We start from the raw sequence: 21998 nt of genomic DNA on the forward strand, positions 1-21998 counted from the left end.
GATTACTCAAAGAAAGAATACATTTGTCGAAACCATTACAAACAGACAGCAGGGGGACAAAGATGCCTAATTCGCGTTTTTGAATAAGTACAGGGATGCTTGTCTCTTGATTGTATATAGCACGAGATTTATATAGTCATGTCATAAGAAGCCAACAAACACTGACCCCAAGGACAACATAGGGGGAATTACTTGTGCTTAATAAATGAAATAAAGAAAAATTAATGGAAATTAAAGTGGATGACAACACAACTTGCCGCAGGTGGGAACCGAACCCACAACCTTCGCATTTCGCGTGCGATGCTCTACAGATTGAGCTACCGCGGCGCCGTTTTCCCATCCATTTTATTGGGTATTTAGGTGTCCTAGTAGAACCCTGGGAGTGCTGGAGAATTGGAACACAACCCTAGTGCATACTAATCGCACAGCTTGCTTGTCCTTGACAAACTCTTGTGACGTGGGTTCCATTCCACGTAGATCAGCGCGTAGGACCCGCTGATATAAATGCTGCTTAAGTAAATGGCGACGAATCAGGTGACGAGCGTCATCAAGCTTGCACAAAATTTCTGGGAAGTCGCAGTTGTTTGAGCGCAACTTGAAGCGAGCCGATCAGCCTCTTCCCTTCCGGCGATTCCTACGTGTGAACGTATCCATTGAGCAACGAGAGATACCCCACGTGATGCAATTTTGCTCGCAGAGTCAGTAATGCGGCGCACAAGAGGACAATCAAGCTCACTGCGTTGTAACCTGCTAAGGGCAGCAAGGGTGTCCGTAAAGATGACAACCTTCGATGTAGTTAACTCCTCTTGCACGTATTTCAGTGCAACATTAGTCGCTGCTAGTTCCGCAGTTGCTGACGAAGTTGGATGAGGTATTTGAAAGATACGTCGTGCTTGAGTTGAAGGGCAGGAAAAAGCTGCACAAGTGCCTTGACCGTCGTTGTGTACAGATGCATCTGTGAAAACTTGAAGATAATCAGAAAACTTTTCGAACAGGTGATAGATACTGAGCCAATTGGAATATTGCCTAAACAGCCATATCAGAATTTTCGTGCATGTCAGGGATTGTGAGGTAAATGGGGAATACGCGTTTCGTGATACCTTTTGGAGGCGGAGACGTATCTGAAGCTGCATGTTCAGAAACGGTAGTGATATCCATAAATAAAGCCGCCATTTTTCCCATTCGAGATAACGGGCGGTGAATGAGACGATCAAGGAGCGATTGACCATTCGATGCGCGATGCAGACGCTCAGTATGATACAGAGCTCTCTGATCTGCTTGCAGCCTCAGGAGTAACTGTTGCCCTTCAGTGAGTAATGCAATAGATTGCGCCTCACGAGGTAATCCAAGGAGGAGGAGGAGACAAAGGGGAGGAAAGACAGGGAGGTTAGCCAGTGTAAGTACCGGCTGGCTACCCTGTGCTGGGGAAAGGGGTAAAGGGAATAAAAGGAGAAAGAAGAAGAAGAGGAAAAAAATGGAAACCACAAAATTCACACAGTAACGCGATACTACGCGCTACAACGGGGTGACATACGCAGCTCTTGGAAACTTCAGTCAAACAGCCCGGCATGCACTTCTAGACGTGTACAATAATTCATGGCGTGAAGGAGTAGTTCCTGCTGCATGGAAGTCCAGCCGCCTTGTGCATCTGCTCAAACGAGGTAAATCACCCCTAGACGTGGCGTCTTATCGTCCCATTGGTCTGGCCAGTTTTCTAGGAAAGGTGATGGAGAGGATGGTGCTGACGCGTCTAGAGTGGTATCTAGAACACTACAAGTTATACCCTGACGCTATGGCAGGCTTTCGACGCGGATGCTCTTCTGTAAACAATGTCATAGGTCTTGTTTCGTCTGTTCTGCTCGAAAAAAGCCTCAGGAGGCTGTCAGCGGCGATGTTCCTGGATGTTAAAGGCGCTTATGAGAACGTAACCCATCAAGCCGTTCTGGACGCCTTGGGCGATGTCGGCCAAGGCGGCCTTGTTTTTCGGTGGATATCCAGCTTCTTGAAGGACAGGTCATTTTTTGTGCAAAGAGAGGATGGTGCGTCATCACAACACAACACCTACCGTGGCGTAACACAAGGCGGAGTCTTGAGCCCCACTCTATTTATCCTCGTGCTCATCGACCTGGTTCATACCCTTCCGCAATCCGTCCATGTGTCGATCTATGCAGACGATATATGCATTTGGTGATCAGGAACGACGCGTCCACAGCTGCGCGCCAGACTTCAAAAAGCGGCCACACTAACATCAGGTTATCTTCGAGCGCGAGGTCTGGAAGTGTCCTCCGAGAAGTGCTCTATAGTCGCTTTCATGCGCAAAGCAATGAAACCGTACGTTATGGGAATTAATGGACAGCCAGTTGCCTACGAGAAGACGCACCGCTTTCTAGGACTGATAATAGATCGAGACTTTTCCTGGAGTCCTCATATTTCCTACCTAAAAAGGAAATTAGCCATGATAACCTACGTGCTCAGGTTTCTTGCGGGAAAGTCATGGGGTGCGTCTGTGAGTGCGATGCTCCAACTCTATAACGCACTGTTCCTCGGTCTCCTGCGCTATAGCTTATCTGTACTGGGTGGGATCGGTGAGACCAACCTCCGTGCCCTCCAGTCTGTACAAGCTCAAGCTCTGAGTATTTGACTTGGTCTTCCCAGATGTGCATCCACGGCAGCAACAATAGCCATTGCGCATGACCACCCCATCAACACGTATCTTCAAGTCGACACTTTAAGGATGCACATCAGGCACTTCGGCCGACTTCCATCGCATCATCTCGCCTCCCTTCCTGCCGCTGGACCTCGTTCAGCGTTTAGCAAGATTAATGCCGCCAGCCATGGAACTTTACCGTCAAACTTCACGCCTACAGCACGACCATCTGTACCGCTGTGGTGCCTCCATCCACTCGAGGCTCTTCTTGTTATTCACGGTATCAAAAAGAAAACGGAGATGTCAACTTTCGCCCTGAAACAAACCGTGCTTTCAGCGCTACATGACAAGCACAGAGGACGCATCCACGCTTACACGGACGGTTCTGTCTCCTCTAAAAGTTCAGAGGGAGCAGTGGTGTTTCCCGCAGAGTCTGTCACCCTCAAGTTCAAGACATCTCACATTACATCATCGACGGCTGCAGAACTCGGAGCCATCCGTGCTGCTCTGGAGTTTATTGTTCACAAAACGAGGTAATGCAAGCATTAGTCGAAGGGCCACGCGATGATCTCGCTGCAGTTGGGCTATCAAACTAGGTGGTATGTTCGAAATTGGTAATGCGTACAGCAAGCCTGAGAGTACAGGTGACTGGTACACCTGAAGAGCCGTTGTTTGGTCGCAGCCAGCACCTCGAGCAGTCAAGGCGGTCACATACTTACGGAGGGAGTGCGATTTGCGTCGTACAGATTTAACGGCAGGACGCCAAAAGATGCGATCATCCACAATCAAGCCCAAATAACGGTGTTGTCGCACCCAGTTTATAGGCGTTTCGTCAAGATACAGTCGGCTCTTTGTTCGATGAGCGCGTTGTTTAGGGTGATATGCTATTGCAGCCGACTTAGCAGGTGATATGAGCATGCCAACTTCACCCAAGTACTCCGACGTAGCGTTTAGAGCTCTTTGCAAGCTTGCGCGAAGCCGCGGACCAAGGTGCGAAGGGCCGCTTATCCACAGAGCAATGTCATCTGCGTAGACGGCTATGCTCACAGGGAAGTCAGTGTCTCGAGGCAAACGACTTCGAATCGCGGCGACTACGGTGTTAAACAAAAGCGACGATAATACGCTGCCCTGTGGAACACCGCAGTTTACATTTCGGTATTCACTAGTTACTCCTCCGACACGCACTTTCATCCGGCGCTCCGATAGAAAATTATGCACAAATTGGAGCAGACGACCCGGTTGCAAGAGCGAAAATAATCGCCTTACGCGGAACTGAATCGAAAGCTTGCTGTATGTCTAGGAATAGCATGTAGGCGGAATGCTTGTTTTCCTTAGCAAATTCGAGTGCTGAGACAAGGTCTGATATGCTGCCCAGAGCCGAACGGCGGCGACGAAAGCCACTCATGACATCAGGGAAGAAATTCAGCTCTTCTAGCCTGACATATAAGCGAAACAAGACCATTCGCTCCATTAACTTGATGACATTTGAAGTTAGGGATATTCGTAGGTAGGACTTGAGGTGCCTTGCAGGACGCCCGGGCTTTAAAATTGGTATTACCAAGGACGATTTCCATTCAGCAGGGATTACACCGGTTATCCATACTTCATTATACTCGTCCAATATACGGTCATGGAAACTCTTATCAACGTTCCGCAATACTTGGTACGTCCCACCATCTTCGCCTGGAGCAGTGTGGCGTTTGGAGCGGCTCAGCGCGTGTCACAGCTTCTCAAGAGTGAGATCTACCTCGTCCATCTGGCAGGCTGGACCGTAGGAAGCGGTTATGGTGCTGTGACTTGTCAAAGACGGAAGGACCCTAATTGTGGTGTCACTGGATGCAGGAGAGACGAAAATGTCTGCAAATGCCTCCGCTATTACTTTTGGTGACTGGCCAGTCGCTATGCTCAATGCAGCCGTAGGATTCTTCCAGATTTCTGGAGTCCGGAGAGCCTTCACTATGCGCCATACATTTCCAAAACCACTTCCAGTATGCAACGAACTACACAAAGCTTCCCAGCTCTTGCGACGAAGCTGTTTTGTATGCCGCCGTATAGCTGCATAAATGCGATTGTATATAGACCAGTTGGTGCGTCGTTTAGAGCGCTGTGCCTAATTATAAGCGCGCCGTCGACATGCGCGGAGCCGCGAAAGCTTTAGATCGGAATTTAGTTTGGCGATACTCCGTCGTCGTTGTACTGTAGCTTTTCGTAAGCACTGACTCATAAGTTTAAGTAGGCTGTCTTGAGATGGGTGCCTCTGAGATCAGCTGTCGGAACTTGTTCCACTTAGTCACAATATAAACGACATCCTGGCGACCCGCAGTATGCGTTGGTGTTAACCAAATGGGTAAGTGAGCAGAGCCCCACGGGCCGTGTTCACATGACCAGGCTAAGCAAACATATCTCGTTGATATCGCAAGGTCTATAGTGGAATGCTTCTTTCCTCTAACTATAAATGTAGGTTAACCGTCATTCCGTATTTGGAGATCGTACTTGATTATGATCTCGTTAATCTCTGCCCCACGATTGTCTTGGGGACGGCTACACCATCGTGGAAGGTGGGCAATAAAATCTCCGCATAACACAAACGATGCACCACGCCGAGACACTAAGCACTCAAGTAGCGAGGTATCTGAAGAACGTGTAGGCCTGCTCTATGTGCTTGCCATCGTCACTGTTAAGAAAGGCCCGCTGACGCGCAAGTTTTGCCAGCCAGTTGTGACAGCGGGCGTCAACTTTTCCTGGAACGCCACCGCAAACCTCTAGCCACGGCGTCACTAAGTCGACTGTGTGTGAAGAACAATACGCGCGTCCTCGACTCTCCGTCGCTGGAGCCAAGATGACTGCGACGAAGCAGGCTTTATGCCTGAACCCGCCACCGGCAACCTGGTCTGCTATGAACCAGGGAGTCCCCGGGGGGACGAAGTTCGAGATCCCTTCCCACGCACCGTTCAAGACGCAAGACAATGGGCAACCGGCTGCGCTGCAGGGGTCAGCGCGGGGAATAAAAGGCGCCTCTCCTGATGTAAGCCACGAGTTCTACGAAGCCCGTCTGGCCTCGGTTGGGGACCACGAACCTCCCGCAAAAAGTGTGTTTGTGTAATCTCTCGTGCAGAGAGGCGACTCGTATACGATGACTCGTCGAACGTTTTCCTCACCTTGGGATCGAGGGAGGACCGAGTGTTCACAAACCGCTATTGTGCGGCTGCTCAGTGTACTTTCTCTCGCAGTCATGCTAGACTGATGAACTGCAACGTCTTTATGTAGATACTGTAAATAAACCCATATTCCTCGTTCTCGATGAGAAGCAGTACTTCCCTTCAACAACGTCCTCAGCGTGGATAAGTTAGACGACGGCATCGACCAGCTACCGTCTAATTCTAGCCCGACTCCAATCTTGACAACTGATTACGAGCGATGGGCTTGAGCCCCCAGTCCTAACAACTGGCTGACAGCGGTGAGATGGACTTTGCGACGTGGTGTTGGGTCGGCGGTGAGTGCTTGGTTCTTGCTTTGACTGTCTAGGCTTCATTTTGTGGTTGTTCTGTTTAGAACTGTAGGGAAGCTAGACTTAAGGGCTAGCTAGGTTGTGTTTTCCTAGGTAGATTTAGCGAGCAGGACCAAGGCAGTAAAGCAGCAATCATGGAGTTAAGGCCACTGCTGAGAGACCAGTTGTTGATTGTTGGTGAGGAACTGGGCCTAGATGCACGCAAGGAAATGCTAAAATCGGAATTAGTGGAGCTAATTTCCGAACAGGCCATTGAGGAAGAAATTGAAATGGGGCTGGAACTTCTAAAAAAGAGAGAAGAATGAGAGAGAAAAGAACAAGAGAGAGAGGAACGCGATAAAGATCGCGAGTTAAGAAAAATGCGACTTGAACTTGAAAGCAAACGTTTGGAGTTGTCTCAAGGAAGTGAAGGGGCTCTGGGACGATCAAGTGAGGCAGAATCATATCGCATGGACAGGCTAGCGAAGCTATTTGAGGTGGGGATCGACATAGACTTGTTCCTAAGCTATTTTGAAAAAGACTTGCGAGAACATGAACTTCGGTCCGAGTACATGGCCACAGCGGTTGCTGTCTATGTTGCAATGTGAGGCGGCGGAAGTAATCGCCAGACTCAGTGCACAGGATGCATATGATTATGCAAAAGTTAAGTCTAGTCTCCTGAAGAAATACCGCCTTTCAGCCGAAGCTTTTCGGCAAAGGTTTAGGAGCACAGGCAAGAAAGATACCGAGGGGTACCCGGAGTTGGCATACGGCTTAAAGGCCAACCTAGTCGAATGGCCGAAAAGCGCGGAGGCGTATGACAGCAGAGACATGATCATTGAATGCATGTATCTAGAACAGTTTTACAAAAGCATCCCCCAAGCTGTGAAACTGTGGGTCCAAGACAGAGGAAATGTAAACACTGTGGAAAGGACGGCTGAATTAGCCGAAGAGTACGCAACGCGTAGAAAGCTGAACGCCGAAGACGGTAATTGGGACGGTCAAAATGGACGGCGGAAACCATTTCCGTTGAAAATGGGTTCGCAGACTAGACGATCGGAGCCTGTAGACGTGGAGGAAAAACCCGCAGAAAAGAGCGAGGAGAAATCAAACGGGGAAAGCGTGCAGAAACAGCAGAAAAGAAAATTCGAATCTTTTAGGCCGATCCGCTGCAATAAGTGCCACAAACTGGGACATATCGCTCTGAACTGCGGAAAGCTTAGCGTAGTTTTTTCTACATAGATGAAAAATACGAGAATATGGAACTTTTAAGCCCATATCTTCAGGACCTGCAAGTTAATGGCAAACCATGCAGGGTGCTAAGACACTGTGCCGCCACGATGGACATTGTCCATCAGTCTTACGTGACGGTAGATGACTTCACCGGAGAAGTAGCATGGATCCAACAGGTTGTAGAAGAACACAGCGTGAATCTGACCATGGCCAAAGTCAAAACCAGTGGGCCATTCGGGAGCTCGTGACGGAGGCTGCAGTTTCCAAATTTTTGTCACTGCAGTACCCTTACATTTTTTCGACTCGTTCAAATCCGTTACTGCGTGAAAAAGGGATTAAGCTGGGAGAGGGCGTAGTACAGGCATTGACGCGAGGCTAAGCTCGTAAAATCGCGTCGCTTTCGGCTGAAAATGCACAAGCTGCTCCAGCGGAAGCAGCAAAAGAGACAACTTCAATAACCGAATCTGAGCTAGGCTCGAAGGATGAAAAAACAGTTGAGGAAAGCCTGCCAGCTGACCAGCTCAATGAGAGCGTATCGCCAGGGTGTCAAAGTTCGCCCCTGCAAGAAGAGCCCGCTGATGCACTCGCAAGCGAGACAGGGTTATTACTATCTTCCGTCTCAAAGAACTTTGATCAGCTCTTACGTGTGGATAGAGTCACTGGCAGCCGAGCAAGAGAATTATGAGAGCTTAGCTAAATTACATCACACAGCTAAAGAAGGCATTGCTAGGAGCAACGTGACGATACATGAGAGAGGAGGATTGTTGTATGGACACTGAGATCGAAAGTGTAGGATTTTAGATCAGTTAGTCGTACCTACTAAGTACAGGGATGACATTTTGAGTCTCTGTCATGGAAATGGGTGGTCCGGCCACCTAGGCATAAACAAATCAAAAGAAAGATTGCTTATGGAAAACTACTGGCCTGGCTGTTTCAAAGACGTAGAAAACTTTGTAAGATCACGCGACGCCTGCCAGCGCTCGGGTAAACCAGGAGACATACGGAAAGCTCCCCTAAAGGTAGTGCCCTTAATAACAGAACCTTTCATACGACTTGTGATAAACACGGTAAAGCCTCCACCAAAGACAAAATCAAGTTACAGGTAGTTGTTTACCATGCTGTGTCTGGCTACAAAGTTTCCAGAAGCAATCCTTCTGAAAGAGCTCAACTCCACCGAAGGAGTAGACGCGCTTTTGACAGTGTTTGCACGAGTTGGGTTTCCAGCCGAAATTCAGGCGGATCAAGGGTCAGTATTCTCCAGCGCACTGACTTCCACATTCTTGCAAAAGTGCGGGGTAAAGTTAATACACAATTCCATCTATCACCCTCGGTCAAACAGTGTAGAGAGGTGGCATTCAGTGCATTCAGATTCAAGCGAGTTTTGCGTGCGCTCTGTTATGAGCACAAGGAGGACTGGGAGAACTGTCTGCCGGCCACTTTGTTTGCTTTGCGAACGGTTCCACATGAGGCTACAGGGTTCTCGCCAGCAGAACTAGTGTATGGGAGGACACTCCGTTCTCCTCTGAGAATGTTAAGAGAGATGTGGGAAGAAAGAGGAGAGAGTCCAACAGTGGTTGAATACGTGCTAAATTTGCTCGAACGGCTAAGCACAACCCAAGAACTAGTCGAAAAGAACATGAAAGGGGCTCGAAAGAACGCCAAATTCTATTACGACAAGAATGCGAGGCTTCGAACGTTTAACCCCGGAGACCGGGTAATGATCCTCAAACGTTCAAGAAAGAACAAGCTTGAAGTTCACTGGGACGGGCCCGTTAAAGTGTTGCACAAACTTTCAGACACTATCTATGCTCTGAAGATGCGCGGTCGCAGGAAGGAGGTGAGGATATATCACTGCAATTTGATGAGCAATTTGATGAGCGGAGCGGAGTCGTTAACTAAACCATCAAAGAGCAGGATGGTACTAGTACCATGTTTAAGGAGTATAGGGCGACCTCCATCTCACTCCAACTCAGAAATCGGCCTATAGGCCGATTTCTGAGTTGGAGGTCGCATTCAGTGAGCTCATCACGCTCTAAGACCCGAACAGCTAGATGAGCTAAAAGGGGTGTTAGGGGAATATCTCAACAGATTCAGCGACCAGCCAGGTAGAACCGAACTAATAACGCATGAAATAGAGCTGACATCAACCGAACCCGTAAGGTGCTAGGGTTGGGAGTTATTGAGCCCGCTGAGAGTGACTACACGTAACCGCTAATACTAGTAGAAACCCCTAACAAGGACCCTCGTCCGTGGGTTGACTACAGGAAGTGAAATGCCATCACTAGGGATCAGCTGTTCCCGATACCCAACATTGAGGAATGAATTGAAAGAGTTAGCGCGGCTAAATACATTTCAAATATAGATCTCGTGCGGGGGTACTGGCAAGTTCCCCTTTCAGAAAGTGCCAGCCGCTATGCAGCCTTCATCTCACCTGTAGGCACTTTTCGCCCTCTCGCACTCAGCTTAGGGCTGAAGAACGCGCCGTTTAGCTTCTCTAAGTTAATGGATATTGTTCTGAAAGACTTGCACGAGTTCACCTTGCCATATCTTGATGATGTAGCAATTTTTTCGGACAGCTGGGAACAACACGTATGGCATCTCAAACAGGTGTTCTCACGGTTGAGGGAAGCCGGCTTAACAATGAAAGCGGAAAAGTCTAGGTTTGGTTGTTCGCAGGTTACTTATCTGGGCCATGTTGTCGGCCAGGGCACGAGACGGCCGTCCGAGCTGAAGATAGGCACGATTGGAGAATTTTTTCTGCCGCGCACGAAAACAGACCTCCATTCATTTTTGGGACTTGTAGGGTACAATCAATGGTACATTCCGAATTACTCGTAAATGGCAAGTCCATTAACGGACACCCTCCGAAAGGGAGCACCGAGTAGCGTACACTGGGATAAGGACAAAGAGAACGCTTTCCAAAGCTTGAAAATGCTATTGGTTTCTTGTCCTGTGCTTCGGGCGCCAGACTACACAAAGGAATTCATAGTTCAATGCAACGGAAGCGAGAAAGGTATGGGCGTGGTTCTTAGTCAGGTCGGCGACGATAACGAGGAGCTTAGGGCTCCTACACGCAGTTGGTGCCTCCGGGCTCGGGAATAAACAAGTCTTACTAGGAAAATCTACTCTGCTTGGATGGATGGATGGATGGATGGATAAATGGATGTTATGAGTGTCCCCTTTGGAACGAGGCGGTGGGTTGCGCAACCAAGCTCTTGCTACTATACTGCCTAATGTCCTACCAAGGTTCAAAAAAAGATACACTATGAACTCCCACAACCAAATTTTCTGATCCCCTATTGCGAACTTTGCTTTTGTACGTATCCGTTTTTTGTCGTTTCCCTACTTCCACGAATCTTCCAACCGCCTCTTACTAATCTCTATTGCGGACATGTTTACTTTCCCGCTGCTCTCGCTGAACCCAAGCGCTTCAAGGAGGCCAGTGGTGCCTAAATCTACTGCTGGGCAGGCGTCTTCAGATTCTAAAAAAAAAACATGCTCAATTGTTTCCCCAGCTTTACCGCAGCCCAAGCACATGCTTCGTATTCCTTCTTATAGCTCACTTTAGAGGTGCGTGTTCTAAGGCATCCCGATCTCGCTTCGAAAAGTAATGAGCTTCCCTTTGAGTTATCATATATGGTTTCTTTCCTGATTCCGTTTTTTCCTCGAAAGTAGTTACTCATGGCAGGTTTCTTTTCCATTGCCGCAATCCATAACATTATTTCAGCCTCTCTGACTTTCCGCTTGACGTTCTTTGTTGCGGTGTTGCTTACACCACAGGCCGCATACTTGCTGGTAAGCTTCCTAGTTCTTTTCCTCCACTGTGCATCAATGTTTTTCCTGTAGAGATACCTCAGCGCTCTCCCAGCCCATTTACTTTCTTCCATATTCCTCAGCTGTTCTTCATATTCAATTTTACTGTGAGCTTCCCTCACTTCAAAACTAGTCCAACCCATATCACCCTGCGCAGCTTCATTTGCAGTCTTCCCGTGAACGAGTGCCCAATGCGAGGCGTCCCACTGACCTTTGGTTTCCATCGCGTCCTGATTGTACGCCTGATTTAAAGCAAACAACGGCATTTCGAAACGTAAGTCCTGGAAATTGTACACCTTTCCCCATACCCCGGAGCACCTCGTACCTTTTGTATCCTCACAGTGTTCTGTGCTTCCTTATGACTGCATTTCTCTTCGCCTTCACTGTTATTATTTTTTCCTGTGTTTCCATATATATATATATATATATATATATATATATATATATATATATATATATATATATATATATATATATATCCATCATTGCCTTCGTTTATCCGTATACCAGAATATTTATATTCTCTTACCCGAGATATTTCCTGGTCCTGTATTGCCACTGTCTGTTCATTGTTTTCATTGAATACCATAATGCCTGATTTTCTAACACTAAATTTCAAACCTAACTTGTTGCCGTACTGTCCACAGATATTAGCCAGACATTGCAAATAACTGCTTGCTATTATGTCGTTCGCATAACATAAACCTGGAAGCTGCTGCTCTACTACTTTACCCGCCTGTTTGTAAGATGGATTACACCCGACAAAACATCCTTCTATAGGCCTCTCCATCCTCAGCGTGTACATCATAAACAGCAGTGTAGATAAAGGGCAACCCTGCCTCAGTCCCTTGTTGATATACACATTTTCCTCGCTCCTCATCCCTTATCATACAACACAAATGGTATTTTCTAGGTAAATCTCTCTCAAAAGCTGTAGACAATCGTCACCTAAGCCTTTCACTTCCAGAATATCCCACAAAACGTTGCGATCGACGTTGTCATAGGCTCCTGTGATGTCTTAAAAGGCCACGTATAACGGTCTGCTTTATACTATTGATATTTCAATTAACTGAACAAGAGCAAATAAGTTATCATCCAAACGCCCACCTTTCCTGAAGCAGCGCCGAAGTTCTCCCAAAATGCCATTATTCTCTCCCCATGCTTGCACCTTTAATTTGACTGCCTGCATTGCTAGGCTGTATATTACCGATGTAATGGTCAACGGTCTATACGAGTGAATTCTATATTTCTCCCCCTTACCTTTATCAATTAAATTCATTCTATTTTGTCGCCAACTCTCTGGTAATCTTCTATCTTTTAAAGTTTTTCCACTGCTTTCACCAGAGCGTCCTTACTTTTTGGTCCTAGTTCATTAATCAGCCTAAAGGGAACTTCGTATCGCCCTGTGGCTGTGCGCTTAGGAATATTCTCTTCGGCTATGTTCAAGTTGAAATTTGTCAGCACCAGCTCCTTTTCCACATGGGTCTCTTTCAAGCTCCTTTTTCTTCAAATACAACCTCGTCATTTCATTGGAAAGATTCGGTTGTTATTTTTCGGATCTAATTTATTGCCGCTTCCCCTTCCAGTTTGTTTCCATCTTCGTCTAGGATATGTTGTTGTATTTTGTTCACTTCCTGCCTAATAATTTAATGTGGTTCCAAAATATTCTAGGTGCGGCCTTCTTTCTCTCACGTATTTCTGAGAACCAACGTTCACCTTCACCTTTTATCTTTGCTTGCACCAGTATTTGAACCATAGACTTCTTCTCTCGGTATATTTCCTTTTTACTGGCTACTTCATCCTGCGGCAACTGCGCCTTCTTTGCCTGCCTGTGCTCTCGGGATGCTTTCTGTCGTTCGGCGATCCCTTCTCGTATTTCCCACTTCTACCAGCTTTTCGGTTTCTTTTTTCCTTTCCAGCGAACATGTTTCTTTCCGTACTTCTGTCGTTATTACACTTAGAAGGTCTAATAATAATAATAATATTTGGGGTTTTACGTGCCAAAACCACTTTCTGATTATGAGGCACGCCGTAGGGGAGGACTCCTGAAATTTTGACCACCTGGGGATCTTTAACGTGCACCTAAATCTAAACACACGGGTGTTTTCGCATTTCGCCCCCATCGAATTGCGGCCGCCGTGGCCGGGATTCGATCCCGCGACCTCGTGCTCAGCAGCCCAGCACCATAGCCACTGAGCAACCACGGCGTGTACTTAGAAGGTCACGATATTCCCACTCTTTACTTGGCCATTTTCCAAGTCCTTCCCCGACCCTAGTGAGTATATTTGTCATTCGTTCAGCGTTCAAACTTCGACTGGCCATTTTGCGCTCCTTGCTCTCTTTCCCAACTACATATCCCACCCGCCGTGGTTGCTCAGTGGCTATAGTGTTAGGCTGCTAAGCACGAGGTCGCAGGATGGAATCCCTGCCATGGCGGCCACATTTTGATGGGGGCGAAATGCAAAAACACCCGTGTGCTTAGATTTCATCATCATCAGCCTGGTTACGCCCACTGACGGGCAAAGGCCTCTCCCATACTTCTCCGAATGCCTCGGTCATGTACTAATTGTGGCCAAGTTGTCCCTGCAAACTTCTTAATCTCCTCTGCCCACCTAACTTTCTGCCGCCCTCTGCTATGCTTTCCTTCCCTTGGAATCCAGTCTCCAACCCTTAATGACCATCGGTTATCTTCCCTCCTCGTTGCGTCTCCTGCCCATTTCTTTTTCTTGATTTCAACGAAGATGTCATTAACTCGCGTTTGTTCCCTCACCCAATCTGCTCTTTTCTTATCCTTTAACGTTACACCCATCATTCTTCTTTCCATAGCTCGTTGCGTCGTCCTCAATTTCAGTAGAACCCTTTTCGTAAGCCTCCAGGTTTCTGCTACGTATGTGAGCACTGGTAGGACACAGCTGGTTATATACTTTTCTCTTGAGGGATAATGGCAACCTGCTGTTCATGATCTCAGAATGCCTGCCAAACGCACCCCAGCCCATTCTTATTCTTCTGATTATTTAAGTCTCATGATCCGGATCCGCAGTCACTACCTGTCCTAAGTAGATGTATTCCCTTACCACTTCCAGTGCCTCGCTACCTATCTTAAACTGCTGTTCTCTTCCGAGACTGTTAAACATTACTTTAGTTTTCTGCAGATTAATTTTTAGACCCACCCATCGGCTTTGCCTTTCCAGGTCAGTGAGCATGCATTGCAATTGGTCCCCTGAGTTACTAAGCAAGGCAATATAATAAGCCAATCGCAAGTTACTAAGATATTCTCCATTAACTCTTATCCCCAATTCTTCCCAATCCAGGTCTCGGAATACCTCCTGCAAACACGCTGTGAATAGCATAGGAGAGATCGTATCTCCCTGCCTGACGCCTTTCTCTGTTGAGATTTTGTTGCTTTCTTTATTGAAGACTACGGTGGCTGTGGAGCCGCTATAGATATCTTTCAGTATTTTTACTTAAGGCTCGTCTACACCCTGATTCCGTGATGCCTCAACGACTGTTGAGGTTTCGACTGAATGAAACGCTTTCTCGTAATCAATGAAAGCTATATATAAGGGTTGGTTATATTCCGCACATTTATCTATCACTTGATTGATAGTGTGAATGTGGTGTATTGTTGAATAACCTTTACGGAATCCTGCTGGTCCTTTGGTTGACGAAAGTCTGAGGTGTTCCTGATTCAATATACAATTACCTTAGTAAATACTTTGTAGGCAACGGACAGTAAGCTGATCGGTCTATAATTTTTCAAGTCTTTGGCGTCCCCTTTCTTCTGGATTAGGATTATGCTAGCGTTTTTCCAAGATTCCGGTACGCTCGAAGTCATGAGGCATTGCGTATACAGGGCGGCCAGTTTTTCTAGAACAATCTGCCCACCATCCTTCAACAAATATGCTGTTACCTGATCCTCCCCAGCTGCCTTCCCCCTTTGCATAGCTCCCAAGGCTTTCTTTACTTCTTCCGGCGTTACTTGGGCGATTTCAAGTTCCTCTAGTATATTCTCTCTTCTATTAGCGTCGTGGGTGCCACTGGTACTGTATAAACCTCTATAGAACTCCTCAGCCACTTGATCGACCTCATCCATATTAGTAATGATATTGCCGGCTTTGTCTTTTAACGCATACATCTGATTCTTGCCTATTCCTAATTTCTTTTTCGCTGCTTTTAGGCTTCCTCCGTTCCTGAGAGCATGTTCAATTCTATCCATATTATACCTCCTTATGTAAGCTGTCTTACGCTTGTTCATTAACTTCGAAAGTTCTGCCGTTTCTATTCTAGCTGTAGGATTGGAGGCTTTCATACATTGGCGTTTCTTGATCAGATCTTTCGTCTCCTGCGATAGCTTACTGGTATGCTGTCTAACGGAGTTGCCACCGACTTCTTTGCAGACTCCTTAATGATGTCCATAAGATTGTCGTTCATTGCTTCAACACTAAGGTCCTCTTCCTGTGTTAAAGCTGAATACCTGTTCTGTAGCTTGATCCGGAATTCCTCTATTTTCCGTCTTACCGCTAACTCATTGATCGGCTTCTTATGTACCAGTTTATTCAGTTCCCTCCTCAAGTCTAGGCCAATTCGTGTTCTTACCATCGTATGGTCACTGCAGCGCACCTCGCCGAGCATGTCCACATCTTGTATGATGGCAGGGTTAGCGCAGAGTATGAGGTCTATTTCATTTCTAGTCTGGTCATTCGGGCTCCTCCACTTCCATTTTCGGCTATCCCGCTTGCGGAAGAAGGTATTCATTATCCGCATATTATTCTGTTCTGCAAAGTCTACTAATAACACCCCCCTGCTATTTCTAGTGCCTATGCCATATTACTCCACTGCCTTGTTTCCAGCCTGCTTCTTGCCTACCTTGGCATTGAAGTCACCCATCAGTACAGTGTATTTTCTTTTGACCTTAGCCATCGCCGATTCCACGTCTTCATAGAAGCTTTCGACTTCCTCGTAATCATGACTGGATGTAGGGGCGTACACCTGTACGACCTTCAATTTTTACCTCTTATTAAGGTTCCCAACAAGACATGCCGCCCTCTCGTTAATGCTATAAAATTCCTGTACGTTACCAGCTATATTCTTATTAATCAGGAATCCGACTCCTAGTTCTCGCCTTTCCGCTAAGCCCCGGTAGCACAGGACGTGCTCGCTTTTTAGCACTGTATATGCTTCATTTGTCCTAACTTTATTGAGCCTTATTATATCCCATTTACTGTCATCTAATTCCTCCAATAGCGCTCTTAGACTCGCCTCACTAGATAACGTTCGAGCGTTAAACATTGTCAGGTTCAAATTCTAATGGTGGCTTGTCCTGATTGAGGTGCACTTGGATTTAGGTGCACGTTAAATAAACCCAGGTGGTCAAAATTTCCGGAGTCCCCAGCTACGGCGTGCCTCATAATCAGAAAGTGGTTTTGGCAAGAAAAACCCCATAATTTTTAGCTACATATCCCATTTTCAAAATTATGCGTTTATGTTCACTCCCTATGCTGCTATACCCTTCCTAATCAATGACCATTTCTCTGAACTTATCATGAATTCCTTCTGTCGTCAGACAGTAATCAGTGGTTGATTGCCGGTTTCCCACTTCCCACGTGATCTGCACTTCACTCTTAGGCCATTTATTCACGGTAACAAGGTTACGTTGCTCGCAAAGGTTTTGCATTGTGTTCCCGTTGCTGTTGGCATAGCCAAGTAAATCGTTTATCTTGGCATTCATGGCACCTAATAGGATAATTTCAGCGTCATTCACGAAACCCTTAATTTCAGCACTTATGCATTCCACAAGCTCTTTATTCTTCTGTGTCCAATTATTTCCGGTCCACAAATATGTAACGCCAAGCCAAGTTGTTTTTCCTCTCATTGTACCAGATAACCAAATATGTTCTTCACATTTTGAATTTACTCTTTTTCATTTGGCTCCCTGATAGATGGGCATTCCGATTCCCCCTACCTTTCTTTCCGACTTTGTTCTGTTGCACCCTCCCCAAACATAATTCTCAATCACTGGCGGCTCTTCCAAACCTCTAAGGTGCGTTTCTGTAACCGCATACACCCCTATTTGTTCTCTGTTTAACTGATCCTCAATCTCTGCCCACTTTTACTTTCTTCTGCCGCCCTACATGTTTATGTAGGCTATTGCATGGCGAGCTCTCTCTCTTGCTTTCCTACTTTTTCTGTTATTGACGGCGATGCTATACTGAGGTTCCCTAAGGGGACCTTCTTCATTACTACCTACTCTGGCCTCCTGAGTCCCGTCAAAAAGCAACAGCGCGACCACCAAGTCGCCAGCCCACTTGTGAAAGCCTGTAATTGAAGTGGATCCCGCCTCGTTTAACACCACCACACCTTCACATTTCCCTGCTTACTTCGACAACCTCGAAGACTTTCTCTCGGCTCATTTTCCATATCGCCTCATCAGCAGGCATTACGGCTAATTGTACGTGACTGTCACGTACAGGCACCTCCGGCACCGTGCACACCGCGATATGCACCTGAGGGGACAGCTCGCGCAAGTCGCCCACCCCCTTCGCCAAGCGCTGGGCTATAGTCCTGGCCCTGTCATGTTTAAGGCGTCATTTAACCCACCTGCTGCTGTGACAAAGTTGCGTATGGGGGCATTTTCCGTGAGCTTTTCTTTTGCTCGCTCCATGACAGAACCCAGTGACCGCCCCGAAAATGTCTCTACCGCCACTCTTTTCTCTCCTTTAACCCTCTCCACAAATGCTTCTGAGCAGCTAGCCAGGTTTGAGTCGCGGGCGATAATCGCGATTTCACTCTCTCGTACCTCTCCCTGCTTCCCTTTGTCCTTTTCCGCGTTTTTAGGACTCGACAAGGGGCATTTACCCCTGCGGTCCTGCTTTTCCCGCGTGGCTGCCTCAAGGTAGGTGCTGCTTTTTCCAGCTAACGCCTCACCACGTTGCACGCATTCGACGCATGTTGCTGGCACTCCCTCTCCTGTCACGTCGGAGGACTGCGTTCCATTGTCACGGTCATTCTCGTTCACAATTGCGGTCCTGTTCAGCTTTTCCTCGGCTGCTTCAAATCTTTTTTCTACTACCTTCCGTGCATCACGCTTCCTATTTCGTTCATTTTTGAGCTCTTCCCCCTGCTTCACAAGGTGTTCCTAGAAAACCTCCACTTTCTTCAGCCTAGCATCAATATCACAGTGTGTGCCGATTGACTCGATTCTCTGTCCATTCTCATCCGTCCCCTCATCTGCCTTGAGCGACCCCCCGCACACTGCACGCTTTCGCGGCTTTCTTGCCATGTATTGCGCGGCTTTTTCTCAGGCAAATACTATAGTACTATTGGACTATAGTAATCTCAAAAACCGATACGCCTTCTCTCAAAAACAGATACGCACAGGATCTAAATCCTTAATATGTCGCATAGTAATTCTCACCAATGTTTTAGTTAGAACTCTGAATGGATGGATGTTATGAGCGTCCTCTTTGCAACGGGGCGTTGGGTTGCGCCACCAAGCTCTTGCTGTTATACTGCCTAATGTTCTGCCTAGGGTACACAATAAAAAAAGAACACTATGAACTCCCTCAACCACATTTTCTGATCCCTTATTGCGAACTATGCTTTCGTACGTCTCCGTTTTTGTCGTTTCCCTACTTTTCTTCCACCAATCCTCCAATCGCCTCTTACTAATCCCTATTGCGGACATGTTTACTTTCCCACTGCTCTCGCTGAACCCAAGGGCATCGAGGAGGCCAGTGGTGCCTAAATGGACCGCTGGGTAGAAGTCTTCACATACTAATAAAACATGCTCCATAGTTTCCTTAGCTTTACCGCAGCAAGCACATGCTTCTTCCTTCTTATATCTCGTTTTATAGGAGCGTGTTCTAAGGCATCCCGATCTCGCTTCAAAAAGTAATGAGCTTTCCAGACGGGGAGATAGGTCGCCGCCTGGCGGGCACTGGGTCCACCACGGATAATGTGGATTACGCCGCGCGTGGTCTCCAATAGCCCTTCGTGCTCACATGTACGTGTATGGCGTGAATATCTTTAAAGGCCGCGTCTTCCGTGGCTGTAACACAGTCATATAAATGCTGTGGTCTACATTATTGAACAGTGTACAATTTAACCTTGCACTGCTGTCATTGCACTGCAGTAAGATCAGTGACGGTCCGTATAGAGCGAGCGGTGCGTGACTGTTGCACCTTCCACTCGGTAAAATTACATCAATTTTATTGTCGCTTCCTGTTTCGAGAACATCACAAAAGCATTTTACCTTGTTCTAAATAAATGAAGTGAAAGCAGCGAGACGTGAATACCGTGTTCTACTTGTCACGATGTGCTGACAAGTCAACACAATGAGTTAGAATGTACTCATATCATATCGCTTCGTAGACTTTATATTAAGTCGTAATAATAATTGCGATAACTGCATCACCCTCGCTTAGCGGTTACGCGACCAGGGATATTCGGTGAATTAATTTTCCTTCACAATAAAATTGTGCGCATTTGTACTCTGATTGGCTGCCGCAAAAGGGAAGCTGAAATTGTGTATTTATACGAAAGTCATGGGTGTCACACAGCAGCCTCTAGACGGAGGAGGTCATAACACTGATTTGAAAGGCGACTATTATAATTTCCTTCCCTATTCATTGTATTCTTGCTAGCTTGATATAAGGCCGTGGCCACTTTACCTGAAATAAAACTACCTTGATTGTAGCTCCTCAAATGAGTTTAACTTTGTCACATCGCTGTCGGGCGCGTAACCGGGCAAGGGCAATAAAATGATCTCGCCTGAAGCAACCTGCTGATCCTACTAACATATTGTCAGTAACAGTCGCCTAGCTGGAGGAATTGAACTCATTAACTGCTTGCTAGTCCCAATGAATAAAAAAATTAAAATTAAATGAGCATCAATTGGCGATGCAGAGTGCGCGTTAACTTGCTATTTTAAATTCGTAATACAGGAATGCAGACTTTTTTTAGGCGAGTGCAAGATTCGCAGCGAATGCGGTATTAATAACTGGCGCAGCAACCTTAACAGAGTAAGTGCAACGCAAGCAAAACATACACAACCAACCCCGAGAAGGTGCCGAAACAGAGACTTTGTGGCTGAAGTTGCGCTTCTTTCAAGTAAATAGAAACGCTGTGCGTTGTTCGGGCAAAAATATGACATTTAGAGGACCACATAAGAGCATATCACTGCAATTAGCGCGTATTATTGACAGAAAGTCGGGCAAAATTGTTCACAGAGGAACGCCGCCGCGTACGTTTCAACGCGTGTCGTCTACCGTCTATCCACAATAACACGCCGACGGTGGTGCCACCTATATTTCGATGCCGCGGCGAATCGTGTATACTTGACGTCAGTAATCTTAAATAAACGGTGTTTTCGTGCCTCTGGTGTTCGCATATGAAGCGATGAGCCCCGATGAAGTGTGATCTAAGGATACGTATGTGGCGCACCATCCTTAATTGGGCGACATGGTATGGTAACATATTGTTCGCTGTGCGAGAAAAATGCAGACGAAGACGACAGACAGATGTATTCTTCTGCGATTTCTCGCGCTGCAACCAATATATCCCCATGCGTATATTGTTAGGAATGGCCCCCTGAGGTGCAATTTTTGCCAGCCAGTTGCGACAGCGGCGTCAACTTTTCCTGGAACGCCACCGCAACCCTCTAGCCACACGGTGTCACTAAGTCTACTGTGTACGGAGAGCAATGCGCCGCGTCCTCGACCCTTCGTCGCGAGATTGCCGAGATGCGTTCGACGAACCAGGCTTTGTGCCTGAACACGACACCGCCGACCCGGTTTGCCATGAGCAAGGGAGGTCCCGAGGGAACGTCTTCGGAGGCCTTTGCCACGCACCATTCCTGACGTAAGGCCCGAGTTCTGCGAAAACCGTCGGACCTCGGTGGGCTCCGTGAAACCGGTGCGGAAGTGTGTGTGTGTGTGTAAGCCCTCCCGCAAAACGGCGGCTCGGCTACGTTGAGTGGTCGGACGTTTCCCTCACCTGGGGATCGGGGGAGGACCGAGTCTTTATAAACCGCTGTTGCGCGGCTGCCCAGTGTACTTTCTCTCGCAGTCATACCAGACTGATGAACTGCAACGTCCTTATGTAGATACTGTAAATAAACCCATATTCCTCGTTTTCGATGAGAAGCAGTCCTTCCCTTCAACAACGTCCTCAGCGTGGATAAGTTGGACGACGGCATCGACCAGCTACCATCTAATTCATGCCCGACTCCAATCTTGACAACTGGTTACGAACGGTGGGATTGACCTCCCAATCCTGACAATATGTGCTGTCATCGAAGGCTACCACTTGCAGTCACCGACACTTCTCTAATTGCTACATTTGACTTCACAGATGTGTCAATTGTTGCGCATTGTTAAACTAAGACAATGTTGTATTTCGAGGCGCGTAGAACGTGGAACGTCTACGAAATCGGCAGTAACAGCCCGTACACCGTCCTGGGTCTGCGGTTCGTCTGGCTTTGTGTTACAATTGGCGACATTTTCTGTCAAAACTTCGTTGAAGGACATGGGTTGCTTCCTGCCGTGGTCGACAAGCCGTCGTTTGTTTCAGCATGCCGAAAAGATTGATTAATATTTTATAGACTGTATGGCTGTAGTGTACTTGTATGACTTTCTCCCGAGCACAGTAAAAAAATATTTACATGTCACAGTTCGCTTCCTATACCATCGAAAAACTCATGTGACCTACCAGGTGACAAGTTCATAATACTTGGCCTGCATAGCCTTTGGTGCAGTATAATGTGCGACAGGCATGCTGGACCATCGCGGGGCAATCGGTCGTTCTTTCGAGGATCTGCTG

At 47.0% G+C, this 21998-nt stretch overlaps 1 protein-coding gene across 2 annotated transcripts in view; it reads left to right on the forward strand.

Moving 5' to 3' along the window:
• Window positions 1-21998, forward strand: part of LOC142576546 (uncharacterized) — a 146604-nt gene that overhangs the window by 6462 nt on the left and 118144 nt on the right. The gene's annotated exons all lie outside the window — the stretch shown is intronic.

Source organism: Dermacentor variabilis, chromosome 1 (assembly GCF_050947875.1).
Source record: "Dermacentor variabilis isolate Ectoservices chromosome 1, ASM5094787v1, whole genome shotgun sequence".
In the NCBI taxonomy this organism is placed as follows: domain Eukaryota; kingdom Metazoa; phylum Arthropoda; class Arachnida; order Ixodida; family Ixodidae; genus Dermacentor; species Dermacentor variabilis.